This window comes from Aquila chrysaetos, chromosome 25, assembly GCF_900496995.4.
Source record: "Aquila chrysaetos chrysaetos chromosome 25, bAquChr1.4, whole genome shotgun sequence".
NCBI classification, from domain to species: domain Eukaryota; kingdom Metazoa; phylum Chordata; class Aves; order Accipitriformes; family Accipitridae; genus Aquila; species Aquila chrysaetos.
In genome coordinates, this window is record NC_044028.1 from 16,157,459 (window position 1) to 16,184,588 (window position 27,130).

The 27,130-nt window shown below is 36.9% G+C and overlaps 1 protein-coding gene across 7 annotated transcripts in view; it reads right to left on the minus strand.

Annotated features, from left to right (window-relative positions):
* The window catches only part of RBFOX1 (RNA binding fox-1 homolog 1), a 1,358,224-nt gene that overhangs the window by 1,200,696 nt on the left and 130,398 nt on the right, over positions 1 to 27,130 (minus strand). The gene's annotated exons all lie outside the window — the stretch shown is intronic.

Consider the following 27,130-nt stretch of genomic DNA (forward strand, 5'->3'; position numbering starts at 1 on the left):
CTAAATATAGATACAATAAACACAAGTGCAAGACTCAAATCAGTAATTAAATCAGAACTATTTTTAAAAGGGTATGTTAGAAAGTAGTTGGCATGTTAAATTTTTGGCTGTATTCATTAGGGAAGAGACATTACATTTATATTTTGAAAAGTTCTTCCAGGGCTAGCCTCCTGTTGTCTTGCCTTTCCTGTCAATAAGATCAGATTTGCCTATCAAAGTGAAGCTATGCAGTTCTTCCTACTGCTTGGGAATGAAAGTCTGATAAACTGAAATTGAGGCACATCTGGCAAAGACAGCAGAGAGTAGATGCTGTGAACTTCTTCTAATTATTATTTTTATTTTCAAGTATGCCTCCAGATATTAAGTTTCTAGTTCTTTTATTTATAGATGTGCTATGATCCAGTAGACAGAACATATTTCAGGGAGTTGATAGTAATTCTCTGGTACTTCACTGCATGACTGTTCCACATTTCACTCGTCTACATCCCAGTTTACCCATTAATATATGAAGGACTACACCATTTTCTCACCTCAAAAGAAGCTTAATGTCTGTAAACTGTCTCAGAAGACAGCTGTTGCAGAAACACAGCAGCTTGAAACATATTACATTTCCCACTGACAAGTGAAAAGAATTTATGGGCTACAAAAATTAGCATCTCTAGTGGTATCAAAAATATTCTTTTTTTTTAACTTTTCCTCCATGTACTACAAGTTAAGTCACAAAAGGGCCTTCTTATGCAGTGAGTGTCCCCTTAGCATACTAGCTCCTGAAAAGCATAAAAAGAGGAATATCAGTTACTCTCTGTTCAACTTAACCATTGTATACATTGACTTCTTCATAGGAAATGCCAAGAAACAGACTTTACAAGACATATATAGATGCCAAACTGCCATCAGAATTGGCCAACAGACAAATTCCTACAGTCCTATTGCATCCATTTCCCACAAAGGAAAACAGTCACTTTTGTCCACTGTGAGAAGCTGCAAGCTTGCCGAGACTGACATCAAACAAAACCGCCAACCAAATCATCTGTTCTGTTTTCTAGCCTCTGCATAATTTAATAGCGCTTCCATATCCTTACTCACTGCTGAATCACTGATAAGCTGTGCATTTTCTACTTTTGCAGGTTTTCTTCGTGTTTACTCATTTCACTCTCCTGCTTTCTTCTTTTCCTTCACCTTAGCTACTCTTATCGTATTGCTACCACCCACGGTTCAGCCACCCCATACCCATTCTACTACTTCTGCTTTATTATACACATCACACAAACAGAACGTACGTAGAGATACAGTAGAATGTATATTCAACTATTTGTATTCAATTCCCATTACCTTCCACTCTACCTTCTAATTAGCATGCTCTTTCTTGTTATAGAGCTATCATGCAGTAGGTTGCATGGCTGACCTTAGATAATAGTTTCACAGTACTTGTAAAGGGCATTGTAAGAATTCAAACCCGCCAAGCTAACCATTTTGCAGGGGTGTTGCTCATGGGAAACTCTCTAGGAGAGGCAAGCTGGCAGACATACAAAGAGACAGCAGATTTTATTCTACACAACACTCTTTTCCAGAAGGCAATGCCCTGAGTTCCAAAAAAAACATGGCATTTTAAACAGGTATTTTGCAAATATACTTCCCTTCCACCCCCACCCCCAGCTTATTTCCACGCTCTGCACAGCTCTGTGAACCAGTAAGAAATTAATAAACAGCTTTGGACCAATGTTGCGTATGGGACACATACTTGGAAAGCTTGTGATGTGCTCCATATTAATAACACACTTGCCACCCGTGATAATCCAGGGTACACTGAGCCAGAAAATAAAAGCAAAATTAGAAAAACTCCTCAGGCAAAGGTTATTTTTAGGGGGACAGAGAATTCCAACAATAGTCCAAACTAACGTAAGCCTGTTAGCAAGAGCCTGAGTCTCTTCCCCAGTAGAGCCAAAAGCTTGGCCCGAACAGACTGATATCTGCCAAACACCAATCTCCTCCTCTTGTATTACAAAGACTGAAATAATCATTCACTCACTACAGCTGCAATAATAGCATTCAGGTGCAGCTTTCTAATAGACAAGAGATTAATTCTCTGCTTCCAGCCCCAGGATGATCATAATGATTTTCATCTATAAGACATTTTCCTGTACACTATTTCTGTATTTAAAACAAACAAAGAATTGTGTTGTAGAATTGCATTCACACTCATTTTCAGGTAATACGTCATAATAATATCTCATATATATTCAGGTTATGCAAAGTATTATGCCACTGACAAATCATTTAACTATGCACTTGTCTTGGAGTCTACAGGAAATGGAAATTACGTCACTTCAGCATTGCAGCATTCATGGCAGTACAATAAAGAACTTTCTCCCTCCTATAGGACTATACTTCATGTTTCCATCAGTGCCTCCTCCAGGTAATTTCTTTTAGGTCTCTTGTTTCCATGACATTTGTATTTTGAGATGATTGCTGCTTGGTACTCAAAGATGGAATTGCAACAACCATTTACAGGCTGTTGCCAAGGTCTATTCCGTTATAAAGGGCAGCTGTGCTGTCTCCATGTCCTAGTTTCAGCTGGGATAGAGTTAACTGTCTTCCTAGTAGCTGGTACGGTGCTATGTTTTGAGTTCAGTATGAGAAGAATGTTGATAACACTGATGTTTTCAGTTGCTGCGAGTAGTGTTTAGACTAATGTCAAGGATTTTTCAGCTTCTCATGCCCAGCCAGCGAGAAAGCTGGAGGGGCACAAGAAGTTGGCACAGGACACAGCCAGGGCACCTGACCCAAACTGGCCAACAGGGTATTCCATACCATATGACGTCCCATCTAGTATAGGAACTGGGAAGTGGGGGCGGGGAATCGCCGCTCGGGGACTAGCTGGGTGCCGGTCGGCGGGTGGTGAGCAATTGCACTGCGCATCATTTGTACATTCCAATCCTTTCATTATTGCTGTTGTCATTTTATTAGTGTTATCATTATCATTATCCGTTTCTTCTTTTCTGTTCTATTAAACTGTTCTTATCTCAACCCGTGGGTTTTGCTTCTTTTTCCCGATTTTCTCCCCCATCCCACTGGGTGGGGGGGGAGTGAGTGAGCGGCTGCGTGGTGCTTAGTTGCTGGCTGGGGTTAAACCACGACACTCCACATCAGGCTTTCCAGAAGTTTCTTATGACTTCTTCTTCTATCCATCTACCCTTACAGAAATCATGAAATCGCATTAAAAAGCTCCCTAAATTTTGTACAGGGCACACCCTTCTCCCCACCCCTTGAACTGAAAGTTTAGAGTAAATGTCACCTTACAGATGTTACTATCCATTCTTCTGCCTTTAATGGGAAAAATAAATTTTGGCAGTCTTTCCCCAGTGTTAAAAGTCTTAGCTACTCCCTGGGGATAGAAAGAATCAATGCAAGTAAGATCCATATTTTCTTTCTTGGAACACTACTACTTCCAGCAATTTATTTGACTGACTATGCCTTCTATTACCATGTAAATTGTTTCAGGCTGCAGGAAAAAAAAGTATTAATCTCCCCTTGGTAAGTCATAAAATAAAGAAATCAATTTCAAGGTCAATTTAGTCTAAATAACACCTGCTGCCCTTTTTGTAACATGCAGACTCCTCTGAAACACTAAGTTGCTGTCTATAAAGGCATCAATATGTGATGTTTCACATAAATCAAGGTAACGTATGGTACAGTACAGCCTATTTTCAGTGTACCATCTGAGGCTTAAAAAAAGGATTCAAAATGGGTCCCTTGTCATCATACATTTTCAGCATAAGCATGAGGCTTTATAACAGAAAACTAAAGCTAAGGAACTCTTGTAGAATCAGACCCTTATGCACACAAGAAACTTGTATCTTGTGAGGTTTTGGGGGCTATCGAGGGGTTCTCAGCTCCGTGCGGGAAGTATTCGGATCCACAAAGGGTGGGCCTCAAAGCAAGAACTCGGGGAGAGGAGGGTGGGGGGAGGGGTGGGGGTGGCAAGGAGTAGCAGACACGAGAAGAAATCATTTCTTCTTCTAGTGGAAGCCTGAACGGAATGACAAGAAATGGAAAGGAAATAGGGTGACAGTGGTTTTTTTCCCCTTCAAACCAAGAATTCAGGACAGGAAAATAACTTGAACTTGCATGGAGGAAAAACTTCTAAGTGGAGATCCATTTTTCTTTCCGTCAAAAATAGCCCTATTTTTCTTTTAAGTATACTTATAATAGGTTTTCATGGTAGCAGAAGACTGCATTTGATGACTCTATAGATCCTGTACCTTCAGGCACTCTTTCCTGAAAAGTTCACCTTGAACTCTGTTACCCATCTGGGTCGTCATAGAAAAGCACAGGACTGGGTGGACTGGTGAATAGCTTTCTCCCCACTATGGTAGTTCTTTCCCATAAGGTTAATACAACTGTTTTTCCTTTCCTGTGTATAATTCACAGCAGTGCTGGTGCATCGCTAAATACAAAGTCCCTGACGGAGTAATTCTGTGCTGCCAGGTAGTCAAGAAGGATAGCTATCTGGGACAAAACTGAGTTCAGGGAGAAGATTCTTCCACAAACAGCCAAGGCATTCCAAGTCTTTGTACCACCCATTAGGTTAGAAGTTGAAGAACATGCCAAGCCTGCCACATCCATAAATATGAGAGAGATTTTCTTGTTACAGTCTTTTTATTTCTTCCTCTGGGTCCCCCAGCAGAAGACAATCTAAACAATCAATACCCAAGCAGCAAAAGTTCCTGAATGAAGCAAATATTCAGATATTCTGGAAAGGGGCTTCCATATTCTTGTAAGACCTCTGTAATAAAAATAAAACAATGTCTTGAAGGCTTTTGAAAAGGGCTGAAAACATAAGGATGTGCAAGGCTGAGCAGACAGCAAACTAAAATCAGTTTATAGAAGAAGGTGGATTAGCAGCAAGAACCATTTAAACCATGAACAGATTTTGGCTTCCCTAACAGACACATTTATTACAGGTCTTTTCTAGAATAAGGAATCTCCCAAAGGTTTTTGCCAGGCATACAAAGAATGACGTTCCTACACAGAGTGCTACAGTAGCAGAATTCTCCCTCCAGCGGCTGGTCGGCAAGCAGCAAGTGGTGTCTGAGGCCTTTCCACATTTTATTGCATAGGTGAACCTGGCAATTATTGAAAGGGTTTTCACTTCCTATTCTACACAGCAGACATACATTCCTATTGTACACAGGGAAAACACACAAGAACAACTATATTATTTAGAGCAGGGACTAAGTTAAAAATTAGACAATACTACCTCTATTTCACAATCCATAATTAGCAATGGAATGTGGATCACTTTCATATATATAGTCTTTATATGTATTCAGCTTTATATTTAAGATATCTAGGAGAAAAAATTTCACTTAATCAAAATACCATTTAATCAACTCTAATATTTGCATATATTTATAGAGTATAATGTTTGCCCTATGATATTATACTAGTGAAAATGATCTTTAAAGAAAAAAATAGTAAAGACTGCTTCCCTTTACCAACAGATAGCACTCTGAATCAAATTAAAGACTACTGTCATGGTTTAACCTGGCAGACAACTAAGCACCACGCAGCTGTTCACTCCCTCACTCCCTCTGCAGTGTGATGGGGGAGAGAACCGGGGTGGGAGGGAAGTAAAATTAATGAGTTGAGATAAAGACAGTTTAATAGGACAGAAAAGGAAGGGAAAATAATAATGATGACGATGAAAGAATTAGAATATACAAGTGATGCACAATGCAATTGCTCACCACTCACCGACCAATGCCCAGCCAGTTCCCGAGCAGCAGCAGCCACCAGCCAGCTTTCCCCCCACTTTATATACTGAGCATGGCATCATATGGTCTGGAATATCCCTTGGATCAGTTGGGGTCAGCTGTCCTGGCTGTGTCTCATCCCAGCTTCTTGTGCTTCCCAGCCTACTTACTGGTGGGATGGGGTGGGAAGCTGAAAAGTCCTTGACTCCGAGTAAGCACTGCTCAGCAACAGCTAAAACATCAGTGTGTTATCAACATTATTCTCATCCTAAATCCAAAACACAACATTATACCAGCTACTAAGAAGAAAATTAATGCTATCCAAGCTGAAACCAGGATGGTTACTTAGAAATAAATTTGAAAATACAAATTCACAGAGCAATCTGTCATTTATTGGATATTGGAAGATTGGATATTGGAAGATTTTTACTTACTGGATACAAGAAAATTTTTCATTGATGAAATCCATGGTCCTGAATCATATTTAATGTAAACCACTCTGTGAAATCTTACTATCACAAGCTATCAAAGATAATGGTTGTGCGTCAGGAGCTGCCAATATACTTACAGATTCAATGAGTCAAGAAACAGATATGAGATTTATGATAAGTGATAAGCACATTGTTATATCATGCAAAATCATACAAATAGTCATTCTGCAGTTGAATGTATCTAATAGCATGAGATTCAAGTCTGGAATGGCTATTCAAGAACACAAAAGATTAGAAATGTAAGGAAAGAGTGACTTTTTAAAAAACGGTGTATTTGCTGAGGTTAAAGGAAACTGATATAACATTAACATCAGAGATGCAGAGCAGGAAAGAGTAATGTAAAAAAATACAAGGACCTTTTTTCAACAGGAAGTTATCTTTTCAATATGCCAAGCAGAATCTTCAAAATGCTGAACAATGAAGCCCTGGAAAGAATATGAGGAGATGTTTCCTGAAGATGAAGAATGTAAGCAATGCAAGAAGAAACCTAGAATATTTCTAACCACATGTGCTCAAGTGAATTGTTAAATATTTCCTAATCTTCAGTCAGTGAAGTGGGTAAATTGTTGCAGGATTTGCTGTGAAATCAAGTTGAAGGAAAAGACAAAACAACCCGAGAGTTAAATAAATACTTTCAAAATGTAATCACAAAGAAAAGCGCCAAGATGAGGATGTCTGACATTGACTATTTATCTCCTGAGTAGAATTACTGGAGGTTTACTGAGGCAGAAGCTTTCAGTAACCTACAAGTCTCTCAGGAACGTTTATCTAGGATTGTTAAAAGACAATCAGGAATAGAATCTGCAGAGTAATGATAATCATCACTGAGGTGTCTACAGTTTGAAGAGTTCATCCTTGCACTGTAATAACCAGTAAACATCCCACATATCTTGGAAAATCAGTACTGCCCTGGGGTACAGGTAATACTGATTGGTAGACCTCAAAGTACCAAATTTCAGCTGAGTTCAGATAAGAAATAAAAAGTTCCTTTGTTGGAAGCTCAGAGAAACCCAGCTGGGCTGCAATTCTACTCAAAACAGCCTCATATAATGTCTCCAATAACTCCTGGTTTGCACCAACTGAAGCAAAAAGTGTGCTAGAAATCTCACAGAAACATACTCCCATGGCACTCCATCATTGAAGCATACCATCAGAAAATATTAAATTCATAAACTCTCCAATATTTTCTTTAACTGATCAGACACAGGAATGTATCCTGATTTATCCCCCCCCCCCCCCCCCCCACTAGGCATGGAAAGATTTCTTATACTACATCATTTTCGATCAATGATTCTTTTCAGATTTATTTCACCAGAGTGGTCTAACCTGCCTTATCACAGAAACAGAAAACACTATCTGTAGAAGATACTTTTAATGTGATTCTATGGCATCAATTAGAATGGAGCTACACATAAATCTAATTTAATATCTAACTGGCATCAAGATCTGTTAATGGGACAGCATTAATTTTACACTAATAGCAATGCATTTTTAACTACCTTTCATTCTCCTACCCCAAAATGCTCAGACAAGTTAAGTTATATGCATGTTTCTAGGACTGAGACTTCAGAAAATAGTCAGATAGAAGCATCATTATCATGTTACTAGGAACAATTACGTGAATTTTACTCATTTAGAATTAAATTGGTATCTCTTATACTTATGGCAAAATTAATTAGTATCTACATGTAGTCTTTTTCTTAAAAAGACTAGAACATACTTTTTCCAGTCTTCGATATATTACATAGAGGCCTGTATATATTCAGTATTTCTGCCTATATATGCCTAGACAGAAATACCAAAATGCATATGTTGGGCCAACATTATAAAATTTCCTTTGTGTGGACTGCTATTACTCTAACATGACAGAGCCTTGACTCAAAAAGTAAATATTTCACTGTTATGGAAAATCCTAAGTTTATACAGGCTCAATGATGGCTGCACACCCCTCTGCTTTAAATGGCCTTAGGAAGCACATTTGACTACTTTCCCAGCTCCCAGGTGAATACCATATAGCATCATCTAGCTTTCAAAAGGATTTTAATTTTTCCTTCCTGCTAATAGCAATAGTATGCCATGGATTCTACATCCATAACTTTTAAATAATAAGGACTGATAAAGATACATATTCTAAATATTAATGTTACACCTCGTGTATATGTATGTGATATTTGATATGCAACCTTCTCTCATCTCCTATCAGAGCAGTATGCTGTGCACTGCCCATGACTCGGGTAGTTCCTCCTAAGACCATTTTAACCCTAAGTTTGCTTTACTCAGAACAAATTTTAACGTATGTAGCAGCTGTTATTTGTTAACATATTACAACTATAATAACTGTTCTCTGAATGTAGTTTCAATTCACAGCTGTAATTAGAAGCCACCTTCTGCTCTGAACACTTGCTGTTTTAGCACAGATTTCTTGTATGATCAATAGAAAATTACAGTTAGGCATTTCATTTTTCATTACACTATTATTATTCATGTTATTTTTCAGGAAGGTTGATGAGGCCTGAAATAACAGGAGATTTCTTCTTTTTATTGAAGAAATACATATAAATGCAAACAAAAGTGAGGAATCAATTCAAAATCCTAGGATAGGTCTCCAATAAAAAAAAAAAGTAAAATGAAAATTCGGTTGCATGCAGCTACTACAAACTCATATAACTCTCTGGCAAGATAGCACTTATAGCTCTGCATTTATTTCTGTCAGTATAACATAAGGAATGCTCTATCAGTTGGAACTGGATTACAGAAAAAAAATAAGATTCAATTTAAGAATAAATGGCACGAGTCCTGAGGGCAATTTAAAGTTTGTATATTTAAGAAAAATAAATCTATACAGCTTGCAAGAAATAATACTTTGCACGGTAAGTTTATGAAGGTATACAAGCTATGAAATTATGTAGATAGTACTAACATACTACAGTACACGTCAGTTTAAGAGAACCAGCAGTAAAAATATAGTAACAATAGAAAAGGAAGGCAATAAAAAGCAGATGCTCTGAGCAAGTACTGTAACATGCAGAGAACTGGATACATAAAGAATGGAATTTAAGGCAAAATCCTTGTATCACTTCCCCACAACTAACTGCCTCCCTCCTCTCTGCCATTGGGTTAAGCCTGTTTCCATGACACATCATGGAAACTGGAATAACAGCAGTCAAATGAGTTCTGCAAGAATTTTCAAAGTCTCCACAGTGCTTTAAGATTTTACAACTTAGAGGAAAAACATGTGACTGCATTAGAAACTGGATGAGAACATCCCTCAGTACCACTCTGTGCTCTACCTATGCCCTCTGCCTAAAGATTTCTCCTCAAAGATGGCTATATGGAAGTGGAACCCTAGCTAGCCCAGAGAAATCAGTTATATTGAAATCTATGACCTATAGAAACAGTTTTAATTTTGTCACTATTTCAAGACCACAAATACATGCTGTTTGAATTTTCATATAAAAGCTTTCTCTTGCTAATGACTAGCTTAAAAGCATCCACCTTTTCTAAGCTATTTAACTGACAATTAAAGTATGTATTGAAATGTGTCAACATTAGCAAACTTTCAACTTCCAGGCAACAACAAATTCAGGTCAACAAAAACACGATGGGCCTAAATCAAAACTCTAGAAAAATGGAGAATCCTTCCATTGACTCAAGCTCAAGGGGAAAAATGGCAATAGAATGGCCTACACAGACACAAACCTAGTTCAGAAGCATTGTAATTCTGCTTAACTTCTGTATTATTCCAGGTTTTTATCAGTGAAGCAGTTCAGAACCAAATTGATCATCTCTTATTCAAACGTACTCCTTTCACAGGCACCAGCCCTTGGCAAACAGCAATGCCACGACATTTGTGCACATATTTCTAACTGACAGTGACATTTTCTATTTGTTAGGAGTCTCTAGTATTTATTGCCACCGTTGAGAAAGAAATCCTCAAACTAAAGGTATAGGCAGAGCACGTACGTGTATCAATATGGGAAATGAAAGGGCACATGCATGCAGAATAGTGGCTTGACTTCCTTTTGGCCAGATAGAGAAACCTCCAAGTAACATCAGATCCAGCATCTCATCTCTAGCACAGACTTTTACTTCATGTGTTCCTGAGAGCGTACTTAGCACAAATCAGGGCACATAAGAACAGATAACAGTTTCCACTTATGGAACTCAGGCTGTCCTTTACAAACTGAATGTGTCCATTTAAAATAAGGGAAGAAAGCCTGCATTTAGGCTTTCTGAAGGTAATCTACATTCCTTGGACTGCAGTAAAAGGAGCTCTTTGTAATGATTACTATCTTACTATAGATTAGTTCAGTATCCACAGAAACCTCTAAGCAAAGGGAGAGAGGGTAGATGTACTCTCCTAAGGGAAATGCAAATGTATCCAAACAACCCCCAAAACCAAAGAAATTAAGGCACAGGTGTTTCCTTGAAGACACACAGAAAAGCAGCAGTAGTCCTCAGAAAGAGGGGGAAATGTGGGAACGATGTGGGCCAAAGAGACCATCACTTGCTTGTGTGGCAGCCCGAGCCAGCTCACAACCAAGCCCTGTGCAGGTAGCCCTATTAATATTAGCAAGGCTTCCTAACACAGACATCTTCACTCCTTTGAAGTCATAATGCTGAATCATGTCCTAAATAAGCCACGGAAATCAAACTTCTCCACAAGCTAAAACTTATTGCTTAAAGTAACCAAAATGCTTTCATTTATTCAGGATTAAACTTTCATCTCTCTTGTTGCTCCCTGAGTAGAGCTGGGCATCAAAAGGATTTGTGGCTCGTTTAGTTTCAAGGCATGAAGATGTGCAGTCAAAGCAGATGGCTGTTAGCCAACTCAAAATTTTGTGTGACAGGTGAGAATTCGCTTCTGAAACTGACATCAAATTCCAAAGAAAGATCTTTAATACTTCTAAAACACAGAGTTTCCCTAAAAATAAACTTTTAGGAGGATTAAACAATTTCTGAAGAAAGCTTACAGAACAGAAGAAACAGTTAAAATGAAGAAACAAACAGTTAAAATGAAGAAACAAACAGTTAAAATGAAGAAACAAACAGTTAAAATGAAGAAACAGTTAAAATGAAGAAACAGTTAAATGAAGAACAGTAAAATGAAGAAACAGTTAAAATGAAGAAACAGTTAAAATGAAGAAACAGTTAAAATGAAGAAACAGTTAAAATGAAGAAACAGTTAAAATGAAGAAACAGTTAAAATGAAGAAACAGTTAAAATGAAGAAACAGTTAAAATGAAGAAACAGTTAAAATGAAGAAACAGTTAAAAATGAAGAAACAGTTAAAATGAAGAAACAGTTAAATGAAGAAACAGTTAAAATGAAGAAACAGTTAAAATGAAGAAACAGTTAAAATGAAGAAACAGTTAAAATGAAGAAACAGTTAAAATGAAGAAACAGTTAAAATGAAGAAACAGTTAAAATGAAGAAACAGTTAAAATGAAGAAAACAGTTAAAATGAAGAAACAGTTAAAATGAAGAAACAGTTAAAATGAAGAAACAGTTAAAATGAAGAAACAGTTAAAATGAAGAAACAGTTAAAATGAAGAAACAGTTAAAATGAAGAAACAGTTAAAATGAAGAAACAGTTAAAATGAAGAAACAGTTAAATGAAGAAACAGTTAAAATGAAGAAACAGTTAAAATGAAGAAACAGTTAAAATGAAGAAACAGTTAAAATGAAGAAACAGTTAAAATGAAGAAACAGTTAAAATGAAGAAACAGTTAAAATGAAGAAACAGTTAAAATGAAGAAACAGTTAAAATGAAGAAACAGTTAAAATGAAGAAACAGTTAAAATGAAGAAACAGTTAAAATGGTTCCTCCTGATTTATAAAAATGACTTAGCAGTTTTCTAAATATTTACTGAAAACTGCATGGTGAGAATTTTCACCAATTTCACTTTAGCGATGGACTCAGCACTGATACCTAGCTGTAATCAGACATGGCTTCTGGCTCAGAGTTATAGTTCAATCACTCGATCTCCTTTCTCTCCTTTGCCAGAAGTGAACTGTATCAAGAGTCAGTTCTCTCCTCCATGCCCTTGTGTTAGCAGTCTATAACCTATCTATAGCCCACACAGTTCTATTATGATTTGATTAATGATTTGCCAGTGGCTGCTGTGTTCCCTGTGTGACTATTCCATAAGAGAAGGAGCTCATACAAACATGTAGAGGAGCTGGTATCTACTTGCCTCTAAAAGGCACACGGCAAGTCTTAAACGTCCTGTCCACTGACTGCGTACAGCTCAGTGAAATACTCTTTAATCAGGATTCAATGGTACAATGAGCAAGACCTTACACACATAAAACTGGGTACTGAGAAGATGATGCAGAAAAGGTACAAAAGGCATAGGAGAAGAAGAAAGCTCTTCTACTAAAAGCCATTTTTGTTTCATAAACTTACTTCAATTAAAGGTCTTTCTACTAGGTGGCAGCAGCCCTTTATAGGCTTTCAATGTTCCATTTACGATACAGGAATCCTAACTGAGCACATTTGAACAGAGGGTTTGTTTGCTGGGTTGTTACAACCTGTTGCATCATTTTCCACACATCTATTACCAGTTGCCCTTTTTGTCTTTGTCCAGTTGTTTATGTTTATTTGGGGGGGGTGGGGGGGTGGGGGGGTGTTTGTTTGTTTTGTTTGGTTTTTTTTAAATAGAATGAATAAAACTGAACCCAGTCTTCAAGATACAGGCACAGCAAGGACTCCCAGAGTGACATAATAATATTCTTGCTTTTGTTCTCTAGTCTCTTTCTATAAAAAAGACTTTCTTTTCTTGTCCTTGTAAGCTACCACGCAGCTTCTCAGTAAGAGATTTATCACACTTAGCTACAAAGCATCCAGCAGCAGACACTACAAACCCATACTGCTCACTGGTCTATTTGATTAGAGGAGTTCCCATGTTCCTCTTGCACAAAGGAAAAAACTTTACCTACCAGTTGCATAACAGGTTCCACCCTGTGTACCCTGACACAGGTCACACAGGCTTTTCCAGGGGCTCCCAGCACTTCAATCCTGACAGCATAGACAGCTTCGGTATTCCCAATGTTGTAGTGCACAGTAGACATTGTAGGCTCCAGATACAAACTAGTCCTAACTTGAGTGCCATCAACTTTTTTTCTACTAGTAGGATCCACTGCTACAAGTTTTAGAGTTTGTGTCCATCATCATATATTTCTGATACTAAAAGACTGCCGTTTTGGGGGGGGGGGGGGGGGGGGTTGAGAGAAAGAGAGAGAGAGAGAGAGAACATTGATTTTACCATAGGTGGATTTGCAAATGAAATGATCCCGAGATACAAATTTCAACATTTGCTTGGCTTCAATAAACCAAACTGAATATAATGCCAACACATTACTGCCAACACACTGAACACAGAAACAGGGAAGGAAAGGGAAGGAAGTATTGACCCACAATTTAGACCAGTCCATTTGCACAGAGAAGTGTGAATTGAACATTCACATCAGAGTGTTCATGCAGACATTATGACAGCACACAAATCGAGCTTCAGTATGAGTATATGGTTGAGCATGTTTATTCGGTGTGCCACTTTCTGTGGCAGAGAACAGAACTTTGCTGAGGGTTGAAATTCAATGTTGGACGGGACAGCACTGCAGCTTCCAGGTGTTGCAAATATCTCTGCTTCTGCAGACCGACAAGAAATAGTTAAATTCAAACACAGCTGTAGTTCCAGATGAATATTTTATACCTTGTATTGCTTGTCCAAATGTCACTCCACCAACAGGAGGTACATTTAAGCAGCCAATACTGCTGTTTTGATCCATTTCAAATACAGAACCAGCTCCCTGGTTACTTACTAAACTGAATTTACATGGGAAGTTACTCTACCTGGGACCTGTTCTGTTATCAGAGGCTCACTGATTCTTAAATTAGAGTCACTGGATTATAAATCAAATGACATCTAGTTAAAAAAAAATCCTAGCAATATTAGAGCTCACAGTTTGGCAGAAGTACTGACAGTACCCATGAACAAAGTATACTGAATAAAATGTACGTAGAGCCAAAAATATTAAAGTCCCAAAGAAAATAGTTTTCTTTACATGTAATGAAGTTTCCATTAATTTAGTAACAGCAGGCCACTTGTAAATAACATATCTCTGTAATAAAAGTTGGCTTTTTCTTGCTGCATGTCCAGCTCTCTACAGAGACTTGTTGGATTTTGGCATGTTTTCTATTTTGGCCTTTATTCTTTTGCTCCTCAGCCCTTTGAGCATAGGAAGCAATGGAAAAGAGATTATTGTCTTAAAGGAAAAGAACCCTGCATGCAGATTGCGGGACTTGATACTAAAGCCATAATACCCTTTATATTCAGCAAGAAGTACTGATTAAGCACTGAAACTGTCCTATATCCAGTGTTCACAGTACAGTCGCCTGAAGGTGTAAACATGAATGTAATGCTAAGTCTATATTACATTTTTTACCAGCATAGCTACACAGTTTAATCACTTAGGCTTGTGGAGAGACTAGCTATATCTTCCCAGCTATAACTTTTACTGGAGGGAAGGTTGAGCTGTGAAATCAGACACCAATCCTCACCTTTTATTATGCACTGATCTGCCTGCATGGTTGGAGGGGGGGAGTGGGCATGAGGAACAGTTAAAACCTGCTTAACTGAGTCCCCAACAGAACATGAAGACTACTACTGAAATACTGGTACACAAGTAATGGCTGATCCCTATTCTTCCAGGTTCAAACAGTACATGATACTGAGAGCAAAACCTTGGTCAGAACTGTTCCACCCCTACTTAAGTCCCTAGAGCCTTTTCCAGGCCCTTAATCATGGAATTGAAAATCACTACAAAAATTAGGAAGTGGTTTGGGTTTTTTCATTTAGAACTAATTTTTTCAGGATGCGAAGTTATTGTTTTATTTCAATGGGTATGTGTCTGAAATTGCTTGGCAATACAACATACATATTTTATAAAAACTCATGAGAGCCACAATCCAAAGAAAGTGTTAATAAGACATCTATAAAGGCTAAGTTTTCCTCCTCTCAAATTAAACAACAGAAATCTCAAATAAGGCCCAGTTCAACAAGTTTCAAAGGGTCAAACATTGGCTTCACCATCATTTCATTTTTCTTCTGGATCTTTATCTTTTTTAAACAGCAGCTACGGTTACGCTTGGAAACAGCGAGAAGTGAATCTTCTTCCCCGAGCATTTTGTGCTTACTCGCCAAGTCATAGTGTGAGTCTGCTTAACTAGAATTTACAAGTCAATTGATACAGTGGTTATATCTGACACACATCAGTCATCCTGTCCTGCTGATGGACAAGGCAAGCTGACTGCAAAATGCGCTGTCAGTTCTTAAGGCATTGCCTTAACCAAACAGAAATGGGCTAATAGCAATGCCAAGCTGTCACTCTATATTTATCAACAAGAAGGAATAATTTTTAGGAAAATAATAATAAGCCCTCCTCACAATACTAATGCTAAATGACCTGAAAAACTTTCCTAAGGGACTGAAGCCATAGAACAAAGTTTCATTTTATCTTCATAGATCTGACAGCTCAATTTCCCAAGTTCCCGGGGACTTTCAGCAGTGCTGAACAGAGGCAGTAACAAATGTCAGTGTTTACTTTGAGATCTCTTTGTTAAAGCTCTCTGTACTCAGCAGTCTCTTTAATAACACTCTTTAGGCACAAGCAAAGCATGTTCTGCATAAAGCAATAAGGAGTGACTCAGCAGAGTGTGTCTATTATCTTTAAACAAGATGGAATTGCTGTATTTAACTAACATATGTTGAAGGTTTTCTAATGTGAATTCAAACTCCTCAGCTCAATGTGACTATAAATTATCATTTGAAATACGTTATAAAACTGTTCAGGATTCAGTCATTTCCCACAAGCTCTGCCTAATTTCGCACACTGACTCTAGCAGCAAAGGATTTTTCCTTCTGTGCAGGAGTTTGCAGTAAATAACCTTCAAAGCCACCCCTAATGTCCCCCAGATTTTTTTTTTTTTTTTTTTTTTTTTTTTTTTTTTTTTAAATCTCGTCTCCAACATCATCCCTACAGACATGGTCTGCAATGACAAATTGTACAAAGGGTCAAGCCGTCACCTGTTGTAATCCACATCGCTCTCCTGTGTGCATGCACTAGTTGGATCTTGTTACTTGTGTCATATGCTTATGGGTATATGGAAATACGGAAAGGGCTTTCAATATTACCACAAGAAAAAAGAAGATACAGACACAGGCTTAGCTTTGCATTTTCATTCCACGTGCTCATTGGTGGTGCTCTGCTGTACTCGCGTCACCTAACCAATCCAAACAAATTTCCTTCTTTGCTGATATCAAATGACAAAAATCCCAAGTTAATAACTAACAAATTTGGTCAATTCCTTAATAACTCAACTCCTAGTCTTCCATAGAATATCAAAAAATGAAAACAAAGGAAAACAAATTTCAGGTTTGGGGTGGGGTTTTTGTAATTTTGTTGTTTGGTTTTTTCCTTAATAATATGGTATGGTGTAGGAAATTTTGACAGCGTATCTCGCTTGCTTCCTGAAATTTATGATTCTTTTAACTGCTCTACCTATCTTCATCCATTTTTGAAATTTATCTTGATACATGGGAATTCGTTACATCACTTCAACTGGCCAGAGGAGGTTTTTCTCACTGCGATACCAACAGAACAATAAAGGTTAGAAACTGTCTCGGCTGAACCCTTTCTTGTTTAGCATGTATGCTTTTTCAACAGTAAAATCAATAGATATTGCTAGTTCAGCTAGCAGTTTTATTTACCAAGCAATCAAATATCAAGTACACAATGATCAGGGAGATATTTTTATCTATTCTACATCCAGCTCATGTTTACATACATGCATCCATTCACTTTAGCCAATGAAATGAATGCAATTGCCAAGATCAGTGAATTATTATCAAGCATTAATTTTATTTACGAATCCATACTGGTACTTAACATGAGTCAACTGCCTTGACTAAATGTTTGGGGTTGGCCGATTTTTTTGTTTGGTTTTTGTTTGTTTTGGTTTTTTTAAGTTGCATGCATTTTCCCTTTCAGGAAAGGGAAATGTTTGAAAGGCCTACTGACATCACATTTATGTATTGTTACTTATACATTTAAACTTCATCAGGTATACAAAAATCTCCAGTCTCAAACATATACATATTAATACTACTATTTAACCTACCAAGTTATAGTATTGCTTAAGTATCCACTGTCATTATAAATATTAGTTGATTTATCTGAATTTATTTCTGTTCCAAATACAAAAAAACGTGTCCTCTTTTGAAAAAAGTATATAATAATCAGACTTTTGAATTTTCAGCTCAAGACTTGACATTTAATGAAAGTAACTAACCAAGAAAATATCTGGGGTCTTCACTGCCCATTTAAAACAACGTGTTTGATAAACTATTTTCTTCTGATAATACATTTGACCAAGAACTTTTTCCAAACACTAGCAACTTCAAAAAGGAAGAGAAACAGAATCAAAGACAGGAGAATATAGAAAAAAAAGGAAACAAGCCACGGAGACAGAACAATAAGACAGTGAATTAACTTGAAAAAGCAGGATATACAAGTCTTGAGTCATTCTGTGGAGACATCTATCTAATCTCTTTTTATAATACTTCCGTTATGAAAATTCCACTTTCCCCAATTCATTTATTCCTGTGCTGAATTTTAAGCTTTCAGTTAGAAAGCTTTTCTTAATGCCAAAACTAGATCTCTTTTGCTACAATTTAAACCCATTACCTTTTGCTCTTTTCCCTGTGGATCTGCGTTATTATCATTACCTTAATCTCTGAGCCAACCTTTTATGCATCTAAAGACTGCTAGTACGTCTTCACACATTCTTCTCTTCCTTAGGCTAAGCAACCCTCACCTTCTTCAACCTTAACTCATAGACAATAATACAACATACAAATCACTATTTTACATAAGTTTAGGTGTGAGATGGCATAACAGGAATTGAAGTGGAGCCAGAACACCATGCTACTGTTCAAATGTGAAAGATTTTGAATTTGTCAACAATTTTTGAAAGTGGCATAGCACCTGAACTATTAATATTTATATACAGATAGACAGACATGCACACATATATCCAGACATCTTTGCTTTTGTCATATTTTAACATCGGTGGAACAAACCTTAAAGGATGTCCATACCTATGTGTTTTTAAACATGTGCACTTCTAGCCAAGCCAGCTCTCTGAACTAGAGATGTGCTCCTGAGTGCAATTTTCATTTCAAACTTCCCAAAGCTTTGGTTTATTCAGCTTTCAGAAGCTGAATTCAAGTCTAGAAAGCACAACCACAGATAGCAGCTTTTGGCTCCAGTACCAAACTCCCAATTGCAATTCCCTCCGGATGCAGAGTTTTCATTTGGCCCATACCACCAGAGACAGCTGTGAAATTTAGAATCTGGTGAGTCTTTCAGATTATAAACCCACAAAGTATTTAGTTACTCTCAACTCTGGGCTTTAAGATTCTGGATATGTTCATGTGTCTAGGACCTCGGAGCAATAGTGATTCTCTGAGTGAAGGACATGGGAAAATAAAACTTTTTGCATGTTCCAATGCCCACTCCTCTCTAGCAACTCAGTTCCACTTAACAAATAAGCACCACTGCTGATATAGATGGAAATATACTCACCCAGGTGCAGACAGTGCTTTTATTTGAAGAAATAACTCTTTAAACATAATAAGCAACTAAAGACAGCAAAGAGCAAACACATTATTTGTCCTTTTTTGCTTTGGACTCAGAAATAGCAACCCAGCAGGAGGAGTGTTTGACTCAAAGGAGCTAATGAGAAGACTACTCTTGTATACTGAGATCCAAAGAAGACTGTACTTGCCATTAGCTTCATTGTTTTATTCATAGTATCTGTACTACTCTCTTATTTGAACGCTATATACACCTAATCTATACCTACAGATTTTAATTTATCAACACCACCATTCCTAAAGTTTTATTCATGGAAGAACAGTTAGATGTTAGACATTAGGCTGGCAGTTACATGACAGAGTTCTTCACACACTCCTTTTAAAACCTGGACAACTTTGCAAAGTTGAAGAAATAACTAAAGTCACTAGAGAATTTGAACACAGAAGAACAAATCAGGGAACGAGAAGGAAATATACTTCCCAATTATGTATTGGCTTTCCTAATGAACTGTCTTTCCAGACTAACAAAAATAGACATATTCTGTACTAGAATCAGTGGTGTCTTACAGCTATTCCCTTACAGCTGTATCAAACATATTTTAATTTTATATTCATTAGCAGCAAACATTTTGAGAAAAAAGAAGTTCCTCAAGTTATCCATACCATAACAAAAAAATTTCCTTCATTGCATAAAGAAACTTTTGACCTATTTAATCATTAGGTATCTTCATTAATCAAGAAAAATATTTCTTTGGTTAGAACGGAAGACCAAAAATTTCTCCTACTCCATAACTAGAGCTACAATTTTAATTACTATCACATTTAATTAGTTTTGTCTTCTGGGTTCAAGTGTCTTTTGAGCCACAAAATACTGAAGTGAAGCATGCTGTCTCAGTAAGCCTGAGTAGCAGCGTTGCAGTCCTACCCAAAATCACCTAGGGACTGACTGCAGAATTATCCTTTATACAGCAGTGATGCACAGGGGCTTCTATATAGAAATCAGGGCTCCACTGTGCTTGGCATCAATACTTGTCTCAGATAACGTAAGCACAAAGGGAAAGTGACAACAAGTAGAAAAATGAGGTTGGGAAAACAATAAAGAGACTAAACCTAGTAAAACAAGCATGTGCTAAAACACACCAGCTGTCCAGCCACACCAGGAGTATTGACTGTGCAACAGCAGAGTTGAGTTTTTACAGTCCATTTTTAAAAAACAAAACAAAACCAAAAAAAGCCAGCACACACACACACAAACAGAGCTCCTCCTGTCTTATTAAAGAAAAAAAAAAAAGTAATACATGTTTTCCAAGAAACCTAGATACAACATTCTTAGTGGAAGTTTACATTTAATGATTCATGTGGTAAGAGAAGAGATATATAGCTGAAGAAGAAAATTCATAAGTATAGGAAAACATTCTTACAAGCAGAATTCACATTCCTAGGCACTTATCTAAGTGGACCTGGCTTCTTTACATGGATCAAGGCCCTAAGGTTACAGTGATCCTTGCATTTAATACAGATTATTTCTCATAGAAGTTCAGGCTGTGTGCTAAAAGAAAAAGGCAAGCTCCTGAAAATGCTATTGCAGATGAACTGGCCTGACTGAAACATGTCAGGAAAGGGGCTTTAGGAAAAGATGCCTTTATTATAGTGCCATCTGGGCAAGATGGAGTCCACTAGGAGCCTAGGAAGATAATTAAGTTGGTTTGGATGATACTGAACTTAAACTGACAGTTGGACATCTACTCTGGGACATAAGACAGGCAGGCTGAGATTCGATCCTTCTGTAGTACAGTTCTTATTGTTCTGTAGAACAATGCTTATTCGTGTCCATGGCTTGTTTGCCTTTTCACCTCTTGTTTAGTGCAGATTGACAAAATGGTATGCGACACGTACACAGAACTTGAGGTAGCAATGGCTACAGTCAAGAAGCCATTACTACAAATGGCTAAACTAATCCACTACTACCCTAAACTAACCAGGAAAGAGAAATTCTTAGTAATTTCTTAGAAATTTTGTAACAATACAGAACTCCCTACCATCTTGGAAGAAAAAATCCCAGAATATTTCATTCTCAGGGTTGAACAGTAACTGCGTGAACTATACCTGTCTCATGTTCCACAGCCATGCTTTCAGTACACCTACCTCTGCAGGGACTTCAGCCTGCCAGAGAAGTACTTATTGCTAACTGGGGCATAAGAGTTCTGTTTGGAGAGAATGTAAAGAAACTAATGTCTAAATAATGTGATACAAGAGCCATACTTGTCTTCTTTTTCTTTCTTTTTTTTTTTTCAGAAGACAACTTTATTTAAGCAGAATTATTATATTCCAAAATTGCAGAATGCCATGCTGACTGCAAGCATCATAAACAGATTATTCACTCCTATATCATTTCATTCTGCAAATAGTGTTGGCTTCTTAAATGGTATCTGCAGCTTGCCAGACTGACTATAAATGTAGCTCCTTAGGAGCCATTAGGTCTTTTAGAAATATTTAGGACATTTTTAAAAGCTTTGTTATTTAGCTTCTAATAGTTCCATCAGGACCATTAAATCTATCAGGTAAATAGGTCTTCAGAATTATTATTTTTTAACCACACATTAGTGGTTCCTAATGACTACAAAGATGCTATTATACTCCATTGAGTATGCTCTTAAAGCATATTGATATGCACAGTAAAATGTATGTAAATACGTGTGTATTTACCTCTTCTGAATGTTCTCTGCTTTCAGACTTAAAAGACCATTTAATGAGTTTCCTAAAATAATCAAAATTGTATAATTAGGGCAAGTTAAAGAGTAACCATTTTAAATGTGCACATTAAGTAAATTTGTTTCCACTGTCCCAAAATCCTTTGCTAAATATGAGCAGTAGTTTTATAAATAGGCAAAAACTTTGAAAAGCTATAATCCCTTTTCCTTCGTCACAGCCTACCAACAGCACACAAAATTTCTTCTACCCAGTAAACTATGCACTGCATTAAAAATCAGGGAATATATATTATAAACAAAGTTATATCATTTGGATAAAAATAAGTTACATAATTGTCCTGGGTTTGGCTGGCATAAAGTTAATTTTCTTCCTAGTAGCTGGCATAATGTTGTGGTTTGGATTTAGGATGAGAATAATGTTGATAGCAACAACTGAAAACATCAGTGTGTTAAATAGTATTTAGACTATGTCAAGGATTTTTCAGCTTCTCATGCCCAGCCAGCAAGAAGGCTGGAGGGGCACAAGGAGTTGGGAGAAGACACAGCCAGGACAGCTGACCCAAACTGGCCAAAGGGGTATATTCCATACCATGTGATGTCATGCCCAGTATATAAACTGCAGGGGGGAGTTGGCCTGGAGGGGGATCGCTACTTGGGAACTAACTGGGCATTGGTCAGCAAGTGGTGAGCAACTGCATTGTACATCACTTGTCTTTCTTGGGTTATATTTCACTCTCTTTGTTATCTTACTTTTCTTTTTTTTTTTTTTTTTTTTATTTCAATTATTAAACTGTTCTACCTCAACCCACGAGTTTTACTTGTTTTCAATTCTCCTCCCCATCCCACAAGGCAGCAGCAGAGGAAGGAGTGAGCGAGCAGCTGCGCGGTGCTTAGTTGCTAGCTGGGGTTAAACCACAACAATAATAAAATCATCGTTACAAATATAACTCTGATTTCATGCTTAGCTGGAATCTGTCTTAAAATAAATCATAGGATTTTGTTTGTTTGTTTTTAGCAAAAAGCACTCTAAAGAAGGAGCCTCAAGCTAGGCATATAATTGCAGTTCAATCCACCTGGCATTGCATTGTGGGGAAAAAGGAATTGAGACCATGTCTTTAATTTGGAAGCAGAAAGGAAGCAAAACGATTGAGTTCAATGCAGAGACACAAAGAGGTGAATTTATGTGTATTGTATCCTACAATTAATTAGGATATCAACTCCATCTTCTCAGAAAAGAAATTAGGGTAGTTCGATTTCAACTAATCAGTGGGTCTGCATGGACAATCTGAACAGACTTTGTAGACAGAAGAAATAGCTGCCTGTCCTGAGCATAAATAAATGAAATCAGAAGAAATGACTTTGAGAATTGACAAGTTCCCTTGGATTAAAAAACAAACTACAGCTTTACTCTCTTCCCAAGCTGATTGAATAAAACATATTCTAAAGACCAATGGAAAAAAAATGAAAACCAAAGCAACAACATAGTTTTCACTGGCATGTGATCCATGTCGACTACATGCACAGAAAAGCTAGTGAAGAGCCCTCAGAAGAAAACACAAACACTCTGAGAACTAATTAGGAATTTCACAGTCTGCCATCAAAGTTTGTTTAAATTTCAGTGTAGTATGCATACAAGTATAGGAAGAAGTGTAAGAAAAGGTCAATAACACCAGGAAATAATAATCTAATGGACATTAATTTGTTTATTAAGCAAATACTGTTTTCAGTCATTTCCTCAAGTCAATTACCATCTAACTCTGCCCAAAGTCAGAAGTCACATAGGTTAAGTTTACTTTTCTGCAACAGTAAATCACCAGATGGGATTGCCAATTATTTGCCTACCAGGACAACCGCTGTACAGACATGCCACAAAAGTCAAAACAATGCCAATTTTTCTGAGTTCTACCATTAACCATAAATCACTCTGTACTATGACCTTTTGTTGAAACACCACCACTATTTTATCAGGTACTTAATATGTATAAAAAATATTGGGTATGTAAAATACTAGATATGTATAGAATGTTAGATATAAAGTTATGTGCAGATTAACCTACTATATTATATATAATTGTATATTATAAATGTATATAAATATATTTCTATTATTACATAATATCTATATAGTAATATAGTACAGAATTATATATAGTAGAGAACAAAACTCAAGGTATGTCCAAATGAAACACTGAAACACTTACCTTTAAGTGAGAACACAGTTTCCCTTCACTTTTTGCCAGAATGAAGTCTCCATGAAACTGACCTTTCCAACCAGATCTCATTGTAACTCACTACATTGCATCTGCATTGAAAGCATCCTGAAATTTCTGAAAGATCCTATAGGCAAGTTTTATACACTTTGTGTGGCGCAATCATCCAAATTTAATTTGGTTCACAAATCATTCTTTTGTAAAGTATGGGAAGCCACAAATAACCCCACCATATAACTGAAAACACAGATATATGAAGTTTAGTAATTGGAGAATTTGGCACTTGGTTGATTAATAAAGACATCAGCAGGACACATGAAACTTCTAGCAGTCAGGCTCCTGCTTATTGATGGGTGAAGCTATAGAAGCCCTGGAGCAGAATTATCCTTACTTATATGATCTCAATCTGTTTTCTATTGATTTTTCTTACACAGCAGTAAGTTTTGATTAACTTTAGTAATAGCAATGACTGCTTCAAAATGCCTTGAATTGATCAGACCTAAGGATTTCCTGTTAACTAGAAATTAAAAATATATTTCTTCCAGTATCACAATTAAGAAATGCCTTCCTGTTTGCAAAGGTATAAATGAAAAGATTGTAATGTTACGCTAGCCATTTTATTGACTTGGAAGGTCATTTGGACAACATCTCCCAAAAAGATGATCTAACCAGGGGGAGAAAATTTTCTATGTTAACACATACGCACAGCACTGGCTATCCTTCAGAGACTGCACAGCTCAGCTTGTTACAGGCACCAGAATATCCCACACTTTTAAGAATCGAGAAATATAAAATACTACCAATAACCCAATATAACAAAATAAACAAAACCACACTTATAAGCAAAGCTTTTGAAATAAAAGCTGCCATAGTAGGCAATGGAACACTTCAATGTTGTGTTATTGCATCAGATAACCATCTTCAAAAAAAAAAGCTTTTTTGTCAAGTCTGATATGTATCAAACTAGCTGATTTGCAATTTTTTGTCATCTGAACTGTAAATTTTTGCAGATGCTGCAAGTCTTCTATTTTATAGGCCTTTGTAGAGAAATTAGAGAATTTTAACATCTTCAGGGAAGTTCAAAAGGATTATATACTGTCCGGTAAGGACAAAGTACAAAGAGAAAAAAGATTGAATTGCTGATAAAAATGTTCATATGCAAACACACCAAACAAAACAAAGATAAACTGCCTTAATAAAGGCAAGTCAAAATTATGAGTTTAATAATTGCTCTTATAGCAAAAGAAGGTTATTTATTTTCCTATCAGTTTGTGTCAAGTTAAGCAATTTCATGACAGGCAAAAAGTACCATTTGACTGGCTATATTAGCCAGAAACATCAGCCTTTGGTCCACATCCCTGCACTTCCAAGCTGAAGGCTGCTTATTAGACCAAGCAACATTTTTTTTATTTTCTTTTTCGTTATTTTTTTCTTCACTGAACAATAAGTAAAAACATAGAATATACATTTAGGGTTTTTTGGTTTTTTTAATCTAAAGCTATTATTGTTATTTTAATCAGAATTTGTGGTCAACAGCACATATTTCTGGCTAAAGCCAGATGGCCCCATAAGCTTTTGCACAATTCACCTCTAAAAGGAAATGTCTATTTAAAATAAAACTAAACCATAGGCTTATTCTTTCTTTTAGGCTTCATGGCTGCATTTGTTGCATTTCTGGCTCCTCAAAAAAAAAAAAAAAAAAAACCGTCACTGAAATATATTAACATATTCACAATATTTGTAAACCCAGGACAGAAGGAGACCAAAGGGCCTATAAGGGAGTTATTAGTGCTGACAAAAAAGAATGTCTGTTGGGTTAAGTATGCAAGAGATGGGGACACAACTTCTTTCTTCTTCCCTGTCACCAAAAATCCTACTAATAACTTCCACTGCCCTTCTTGGAAAGCAGATGTGGAGAATCACAATCCATACAGACAACTACTTTAGCTGCTAGCCTTAGTTTCCAGTTAAATGCCAAAAAAATGAGATCACTATTGCATGAGTGGTGGCGGTTGTTTTCCACGTTAAGCCTTTACAGCTGCAGAGGATGGAATTCACTCTACCTCACAGCTTCTCAGAATAGTTGAAAGCAAAAACCCTACAAGAACTCCACTCTGGTTTTGGTTTCTATAGATGCTTCCTGCTTTAATTTATGTTCTTTTTCATAAATTTGCTCCCTAATGGATAACCAAATTAGAAGCATAATAGACTATCTCCTAAAACTTCACACCTTCTACTGCAGCACAAGGAGCAAAGAATGAAGAATAGATTTGTTTTCCTCAAGTTTTTGCTGACACCCTTTGAAATCTGTAGCTCTGTGAGAATAATCCTTGAACAGTTATCTTCTACTTATCTGATAGATCTAAACTGACAGCGCAACATCCCGAGATCATTGGATCACTGTAGCTCCTCTAGTCAGCAACTGCTTCTATGGTTTGTAGCAGTTGAGTTCACCACACAAGCTCTTCTAAATGCAAGATTTCCTATTTGCATATCTGTGCTCTAGTATGCAACCAATAAAAACGACTTCAGCGTCAGCTCCTTGCAGTTTAAGGATAACTTTCCAAACACCTTCGCTTTTCATAATGGCTGTCTAAAATGACATTTTTCTCCCTGTTTGATAAAAAGCATGACTTAGTGATTTTTTTCAGACATACTTGTTTGACAAAAGTCTGATGCTACATTCCAGATCACTAATTTACAATTTCCTGTATCTCTTCAACATTTCACATTCTAAAGCGTTAGACTATCTCTTCCATAGTGTCATCTAAAAATAACAACATCAGACTGGCATAAAAATCTGCTGTAGAAATCTCACACTATTTCAAAGCAGTCAACAGAAAATCTCCCACTGGTACACACTCTGGGTAGTGAATGATGTGTATCTTGAGAGAAATATTGTGAAATTGATGCTAGAGATCAATCACTTAAAAGAAATACAGTCATTTGGGACAGTATCTTTTGCAAGGCAGAAAGCAACTGTGCTAAAAAAAACACTTTATGCATATTGTACATTCGTATGCATATGATTATGTAGAAGTTCATTTATTATATATCTCAGGAGATGCTGTAGCTTGCATGCAGTTATTTAAATAGTTTGGGGACTTTGCAGGAGAGAGTTACTCTTGCTCTCCCCACATTTTATTATGGAAGGTTTATCATCAATATTAAAGTTTAATTCCCCCAAAGTAGTGCATTAATACATTCATAAACTTTAATACCTAGAGCTTTGTGCCCACCTTCATCATATATTGAACACAATTGTTAAACAGCAGTTCCATACTTTCCTGTAGTTCTTTTTCA